The following is an 8,178-nucleotide window of genomic DNA, read 5'->3' on the forward strand; positions in this document are numbered from 1 at the left end:
AATATCTAAAAATGTTCGTATCCGAATTTTTAAAAATGTGTAATTAAGGAATCCCGATTTCAATAAATTTAGAATTTTGTTATATCAATGGCTAAAATTTAGAAATTTGTGGTATCAATGGCAATAAATTTAGAATTTTGGTAAATCAATGGCTTTAAATTTAGAATTTTGTTATATCAATGGCAATAAATTTAGAATTTTGTGGTATCAATGGCAATAAATTTAGAATTTTGGTAAATCAATGGCTATAAATTTAGAATTTTGGTAAATCAATGGCTTTAAATTTAGAATTTTGTTATATCAATGGCAATAAATTTAGAATTTTGTGGTATCAATGGCAATAAATTTAGAATTTTGGTAAATCAATGGCTATAAATTTAGAATTTTGGTAAATCAATGGCTATAAATTTAGAATTTTGGTAAATCAATGGCTATAAATTTAGAATTTTGTTATATCAATAGCTAAAATTTAGAATTTTGTGGTATCAATGGTAATAAATTTAGAATTTTGGTAAATCAATGGCTATAAATTTAGAATTTTGGTAAATAAATGGCTATAAATTTAGAATTTTGTTATATCAATGGCTAAAATTTAGAATTTTGTGGTATCAATGGTAATAAATTTAGAATTTGGGTAAATCAATGGCTATGAATTTAGATTTTTGGTAAATCAATGGCTATAAATTTAGAATTTTGGTAAATCAATGGCTATAAATTTAGAATTTTTGTAAATCAATGGCTATAAATTTAGAATTTTGTTATATCAATGGCTAAAATTTAGAATTTTGTGGTATCAATGGTAATAAATTTATAATTTTGGTAAATCAATGGCTATAAATTTAGAAATTTGGTAAATCAATGGCTATAAATTTAGAATTTTGGTAAATCAATGGCTATAAATTTAGAATTTTGGTAAATCAATGGCTATTAATTTAGAATTTTGTTATTTCAATGGCTAAAATTTAGAATTTTGTGGTATCAATTATAATAAATTTAGAATTTTATTACATCAATGGCAATAAATTTAGAATTTTGTGGTGTCAATGGCAATAAATTAAGAATTTTGATTATCCTAATTTAAAAAAATTAATAATTGCAGTATCCCGATTTATTATAATTTAGAGCTTTGTTACACCGATTCATAAAACTTGGTAGGGAAAAAAGATATTAATATTTTTGGGTTCTGTCATTTGACTAGATCTTTACGGTAGGTTATCCCTTATCATGGCCCAAAATGACGACCAGAAAAGGTCTTCCATAGGCTCATTTCTTATTATTGGCTTGTGAATAAGTTGGGGGATCCGGTAAAAACTTCATACCAAAATTGATAAGTTCTTTCCAGGGATTCACGCATGAAAATAGTAAAATTCAAATTTTAAGGGTCTATTAAGAATTTTATTGAGTCATTAAATAATAACCTTTAATTTCTAAATAAACTTCAACAGTTTTCCTTTAGAATTTGCTAAAATATTGTCCAAGCCTGTTGGATTAAACCGTGACCGTCAAAACTACTACAATGGTGGTTTGTTTAGTATGTGTATACAGTATAGTTTCTTGTACTTAGATGTAGCAAGAAAATAGTAATTTCTTCTTCTCAGTTAATAACCAAAAAATATTGTTTGGTATACAGCTAAGTGAACCCACGTGATTACAGTATATTTAAAAATATATCTGTTGTATTTAAGAAATATTTACACTAATAAATAAGATTTCGTTATTTCACTGTATAAAATGTTTTTATTAATATGTAATCGATTAATGAGTAAGATATAGCACTCAAAGATGCATATTTGAAATCGGGTCAAACCTCTCTGCCACATGCAAAAGGGAAAATGCACAGCAGCACACAGGTTTGTAGGCTTAAAGTTTTTTTATTTTGCGGTCTATAGACACAAAGAGCTCAGCGGAACTTATCGCACATTGTCATACAAATTGCACAAAGATAAATATTTAAAATACTATTAATTATTTAACAAATATTTTATTTATTTATAAAGATAAATTAAGGCAAAATACCTTAAATTTACATTATAAAATATGGAATACCAAATTGTTTTACAACTCTAGCTGCATTTTAAGGCAGCTCCCATGCACGTACAGGCGAGTACAAGGTATATAGCAATGAATACCAATGAGGTAGAATAAAATCCGCCTTCCAGGACCTACCGTTTCGCGGGACAGTATTGATTGAGTTGGAGAGTTAGGCCTAGTACATGAACTTAATCAAATCATGTTGGCGCCATCTATCGTGTTATTGGAAAACTAAACCTTCATTTATTTCGCAAAAGTTTCTGCTTATAGAAACAGATGGCGCCAACACGTTTTGATAAAGTTGAAACTTAAGCCTAATTTTCCTGCTCAAATAAAACGTGTCCGGCGAATCCCAGATTTGTTTGGATCTCCATTTATTCCACCTCATTAATATACACACTTTATTTATTGGATGGACACTTTACATTTTATCCATTTATTTAAATTTGAGTTCTTAGCGTAATTACAAATATATTTATATTTAATTTGACGTTGTCGGAGCACCATGTTCCATTTGAAGGTCAACAGCAGATGTTTGTGTGTCGATCCTCCCACAATCTGCCTGCGAAGGCGTTCCCGTTAGCATGTCCTCGGGGTCATTCAGTGTCGGCATTCGCCACCAGCGCCGCCACAACAACCGTGTCTCTTCGGACAACAACAGAGGCGCGTGGCTCGCCGTAAACAGGATGAGCGATGGATCCCCTTTCACCCCATTTTTTTATTTAAAACGAGACCCCGTTCGGGTCCATTCTGATCCGCGTAGCCCTCCCTCGCGCGCGGACGGACGTCGGTAAACAACCCGAGATAATATCCTTCCGCGCTTCCTGCAAAGTGTTGCGTTACCAAATTTTTTCCTCGGACGAATGTTCCCGTTATGACGTTGGCTTCTGACGAACTCCGTTACAAAGCGGAATGCCTTCCCCCTTTTCCTTCCCCCGCAGTGCAGTTCAGTCCTGGCGCAACAACCATAACGAACGTATAAGCGTGTTTCTTTATGCCTGCTTTTAGGATTACTCGATGTATGGAAATATATAGCGCTATATAGTGTATTATAAATTTAAGCCTGTATGCTTATTTAAAATAAAATTCAATTGACCTTATACTATTTGCTATGCAGGTCAGAAACATTTTGGTCTAAAATCTGAGAACCGCCATAATGTACAGGGTAGTAGAAAATGGGACTTTTTGGAGATAAATCACCATATTTGTCTGGTTCACACTAACCCCTTAAATCACTACGTTTTAGATATCTAGTTTTCGAAACCAGCGTGAGAATTAACTTCGTGATGCTTCGGGAAGCAACTCGTCCAAGTCGGTTCTCTTAGAATCGCTTTGAAAACGAGAAGGCGGGTAAGTAAAATTTCCCTTTTTTTTCAAAAATAATGGGAATAAAATTCTAAATAATGTCAAATAATATTACTGTATGTATAGTAAACATGATTAAATAATTTTTTGGGGATACATTTCAGTATTTTCAAAATTCTAATCATAATTTGATATGGCGTTAATCCTTGGCTATAAGCGAGCCGGGGTGAAGCGATTTCGCACGTGTGAACCAAGAATTATCGACGGCGGTCAAAACTGGCATTTAAACCGACCTTAACTGGGTTTGAAGCTCTAGCGTGACCGTGGCTTAAATTAAAAGAGCCCCAAACTCCTTCTAAGCGGCCCCAAAATAAAATAAAATATGGACTTGACCTACCTTACGCTCGCATACCCGTCCGGATTAAGATTTCCTTTTATCAAATTCAATGAAATTTTCTCAATTTTACCCAAATTTGGTTTAAGTTTACCCAAATTTGGCTTGAGTTTACCCAAACTTGATGAATTTTACCCAAAATTGTTAAAATTTGGAATTTAAGTTGAAATTTAAATTTTTTATTTTTTGATTTTCCAAAAATTTTCACAGGGTACCCCCATGTGAAACCGAGAAAATCCCATGTTTTTTAAATGTAGATTTTTTCATTTTAAATTGTCAAAAACATTTTCGGTTGCCATATAGCAAAACGGAAGCCCAGCGTAACTTTTCCCTTTGTGGAAATTCATGTTACCCCAAGGTCTACAAACCCCCCGAGTTTCATCAAAATCGGTGATTTACACCTCGGGTACACTCCTCGTTAGTGGAGCACAAATACCCTGGTGGTAGGCGAACCGCTGAACATGTTGGCCTAATTTAAAGGGGGACAGGCAGAAGAAAACCTAGGCCTTTAAGGAAAGAAATTGTGTCTATAAAGTAAACAAAGTTGGCTAAAATGCCTAATTTTGGCTGCGTTCAACAAGTAAAATCATAAAATTATCAGATAATTCTGTTGGTTTTTCCGTTCGGTCCCATTGCTTATCGTAATCTAAAACGCTCAAAACCGTTTTAAATGAACCAATCAAAATTACGTAAAGCACAAATCTTCTACGTGCGCGTTCAACAACCATATCAGTAAAACCTGTTGGTCTTATTTCATACGCTTCCGAAACCTAACTGAACGTCACATCCAGTTACGGTTTTTCTGATTCATAATCGAGATTCAATAAGATGGTTGTTGAACGCAGCTTCTGTTAACCAACTTTAGTAAAGCGCCTATTAGATGAGAAGTTTTGGTAAAATGGGATATTATTTTTGAAAATTAAGGTAAATACTAGCTTAGTTTAAAAATTAAATTTTAGATTTTTGAAATAAATTTTATTGATTTTTTTGTGTAATGTTTCTATCGGCTCTTTTTAAAAATCAATTTGTTGGCCAAGAAATAAATGTTTCTCTAATCGGTTCAAGAGAAAACACGAATTGAACGAGAAAGATATTAGCTAGGGTACCGACATTCCTAAAAATCCTGTCCAATAAAGAGAAAAATTAATTTATAAACCTTGTAATCAACTTAAAAATCTAGAAGTCTGGTCTAAAGTCATCTAGGCTAATACCAAAGGCTCCACCTTAGGCCTAAGTCATCGAGCGACTTTTAAAGCCTTTAATTTAGGTGGCAGGGTTACAATGCATAGGAAGCAAGCCCCTGAGCCCCTCATGCCACGCGAGCCAACAGCTCCCTACACTAACTATTATCGTTAACCTCAGCAGGTTTTTATGGAAAGGAAAACCGAAGAGCTGGGGGAAAACCCCTTAAACCAGTGGGGAGATAACTTTCAAACTCAACGTGGAAGGAGTAGTTCCGAGTTTTAAATTCCTAATTCTCGAAATCATTGTCTAAATAAACATAATTCAAAGCGAAAATCCTTCTCCGAAATCTCAAAATCAGTTACTGATTTCTGAAATCACTCTGAGATGTAAAACTAACAAATGTTCGACTCGTAGAATATTACATCATATGATTAGTGGCGGTATCATGCACATACTGAATTTATTGTGAATCTAATTCCTTTATAGCATTAATATTCTTCCACTAAAAATTTTAAATTAAATCAAATCGTCTAAATAATAACAATCGTTTAAAACTAAGTGAAATCGACCGGATAAGCAATGATATTTTGAAATTAAGTTACATCATCTGGATAAGCAATGATATTTTAAAATTAAGTTACATCATCTGGATAAGCAATGATTTTTGAAAATGAAGTAAAATGGTCACAATAACAATGATCTTTTAAAATTAAGTAAAATCGTCAGGATTAGCAATGGTCTTTTAAAATTAAGTTAAATTTCCCTATAATCAATGGTTTTTTAAAATTAAGAAAATTCGTCTGGATAAGCAATGATATTTTAAAATTAAATATAACCGTCTCATTCAAGGATATGCCACATTTTTGTTATCTAATTTATCTTTATTTAGCAATTGAAAAATAATAATTGTGCAATTTAAAAAATAATTAAAAGTATTTACTTTTTGCATTTAAAATCTGCGTTTTAACAAGATAAATATAACCAAATTATGAAGTATTTAAATACTTTCATCTCCACGCGGTGAAATAGCGAGGCAAATTTGAAATAACATCTTTAAAAAAGGGCAGCCTCGTGGAAATTACACGTTTCATGCCGAGGTCTTTCTAATAACACAAATCAAGTCGGGGCGAACCCGGCCAATTTCCTCAAAAATAACAGGAAAGCAAAAGGATTGCGCGGCTGACGTCTTACTTCCACGAAGGTCGACCGAGGTCAAGTATATAGAAGTCCAACCCCGTCGTGGTCAGTGAGCGTAACGAAACGGCAGTCAAAGAGTCAGACTCGCGTAAGCGCGCCGGACTTCCACGAAGACGGGACCGCAGCTCGCGATAGATTGGCTGCTTAGGAGAGCGGACGCCCACTTCACAAAGCAGGCGAGCGTTTGGAGGTCAAGAGTCGCTAAGTGCTACTTTACTCCGTTCGTTCCTTTTTTACGAAGAAAATAAGACGCTACTGTTTGCGACGGCCATCAAAGTTCGCCGCAGCTTTCAAAGAGCTCCAATTCGAACCAGACGATCGGCTTCTAGACGCACCAATTAAGTCATCAAGTGGGCTTACCTAAACGGAGATTCACTTATAGCTCCCGTTTGGGCATGAGGTCAAGTTCATTTGAAATTTTGAATAAGTATATAGTAATATAGGTTCACGTTCAAAATATCTACATAAATATCAATACATTCTTAAGCTTATTTTTAAAAAATTTCAAAATTTTAACTGTCAAATTTTGTCTAGAATTAGTGTCGTTGAGATTGTAATTTAAAGGTTCCATAGCGTATAACAAATTAAGTTAAGTTCCAGAACACGCGGTAGAATACATTATTATTTTGACCAAGTCAAATGGCTTTGTCAAAATAATTATATATTCTACTATAACTCAAACAATGTTGTTTTAGAAATCCTGAACTAAATTCAGTGCACTTTATAATGTTTTAAAAACCACGAAGAAATATTTTGATAATGGCGGTATTACCTTTAAGAAAAACCAAAAATTTTTGAAAATTATATTTTTGACTACCAACTTTTAAATGCCAGGATGGGACATTGGAATTTTCAACCAAGTCTATATCAGATAAATCTCGATTAATATGGATAAATATTTTAGTTTGGAACGACTTTCGAACAAACAACTGGAGTCTGCGAAGCCTGTATAGGGAGATGAAAACATACTCTTAAAAGATGTATTACATATATTTCTGATGAGCGTAAGAAATATTTTATCATAAAAAATTGTTTTGTACAAAATTCCAAATATTTGAAATATTATAACAGCACGCAAATATTAAAATAAAACACTTTTAAATATTACCTGTGTAGTAAGATGTATTATTTAAATAAATAATAATAATAAATAAAAATATTAAATTGTGATGATTTACTAGATAATTTAGATTCCAAAACTTCTTATTTGTTTGTTACATTGTGGAAATATTATAGGTTCACTAGTACTCTGACTTTGGTAATTCTAACAAAGTTCTTCCATATAATTTATTTTTCGCAAATAACTATTCTACAACCTATGTTCAAAACCGATAACTCCCAACCGATACTCTGTAATTATTGCGACCACCGTCAACGCCAATTACGGGAAAATGCGTCTGCCGCGCGTTCTACCTAATCTCTCATACGCTTTACAATTAAACAAGATAGTGGTTGTCAAAATGCAGCTTTCCTCCACTTATTTTGATTATAATTATAATATTTGTTTTTATTTTATTACCTTCCTATTGGACAATTTACATCGGTTCAATATCACTTGGACATAAAATGTGAAACATTGTTCAATGTCATTGAGTTCCGTATCTTCTAATGAACCCTGCGCGTGTAAGGCGATCTGAAACTATCAAATTCCTAACAAAAAGAGTTTTTCAAGTATTAGCTATAGTTTTAGGAAACCAATGAGATGCTGATAAATACATTGTGGGGGAACGTTTGATTTTGAAAATTAAGTCAAATTTATACAAATGAACTTCATAGATACTTTAAAACAGATAGAATTTTTAAGCACATTGTCTTCGATTAGATGAGCAATACTTTATATTGGAAATTAAATCGTAATAAAGAACTTTATTGTTCCTGTGATCTTTGATAAATGATTACCATTTTAAATTAAAGTTTAATTTAAGTATAGAAAATTTATCTATTTAACGTACACAAAAATAAATATTTTTAATAAAGACCAATGAGTGCTCATATTTTAACGAACGTTCACAAAATATCATACTCTTCACACTATAGTATTAATTGAAGCCAACAAGTGCTCATAT

Source organism: Leiobunum rupestre, chromosome 2 (genome assembly GCF_980474605.1).
Source record: "Leiobunum rupestre chromosome 2, qqLeiRupe1.1.hap1, whole genome shotgun sequence".
Taxonomy (NCBI): Eukaryota; Metazoa; Arthropoda; class Arachnida; order Opiliones; family Sclerosomatidae; genus Leiobunum; species Leiobunum rupestre.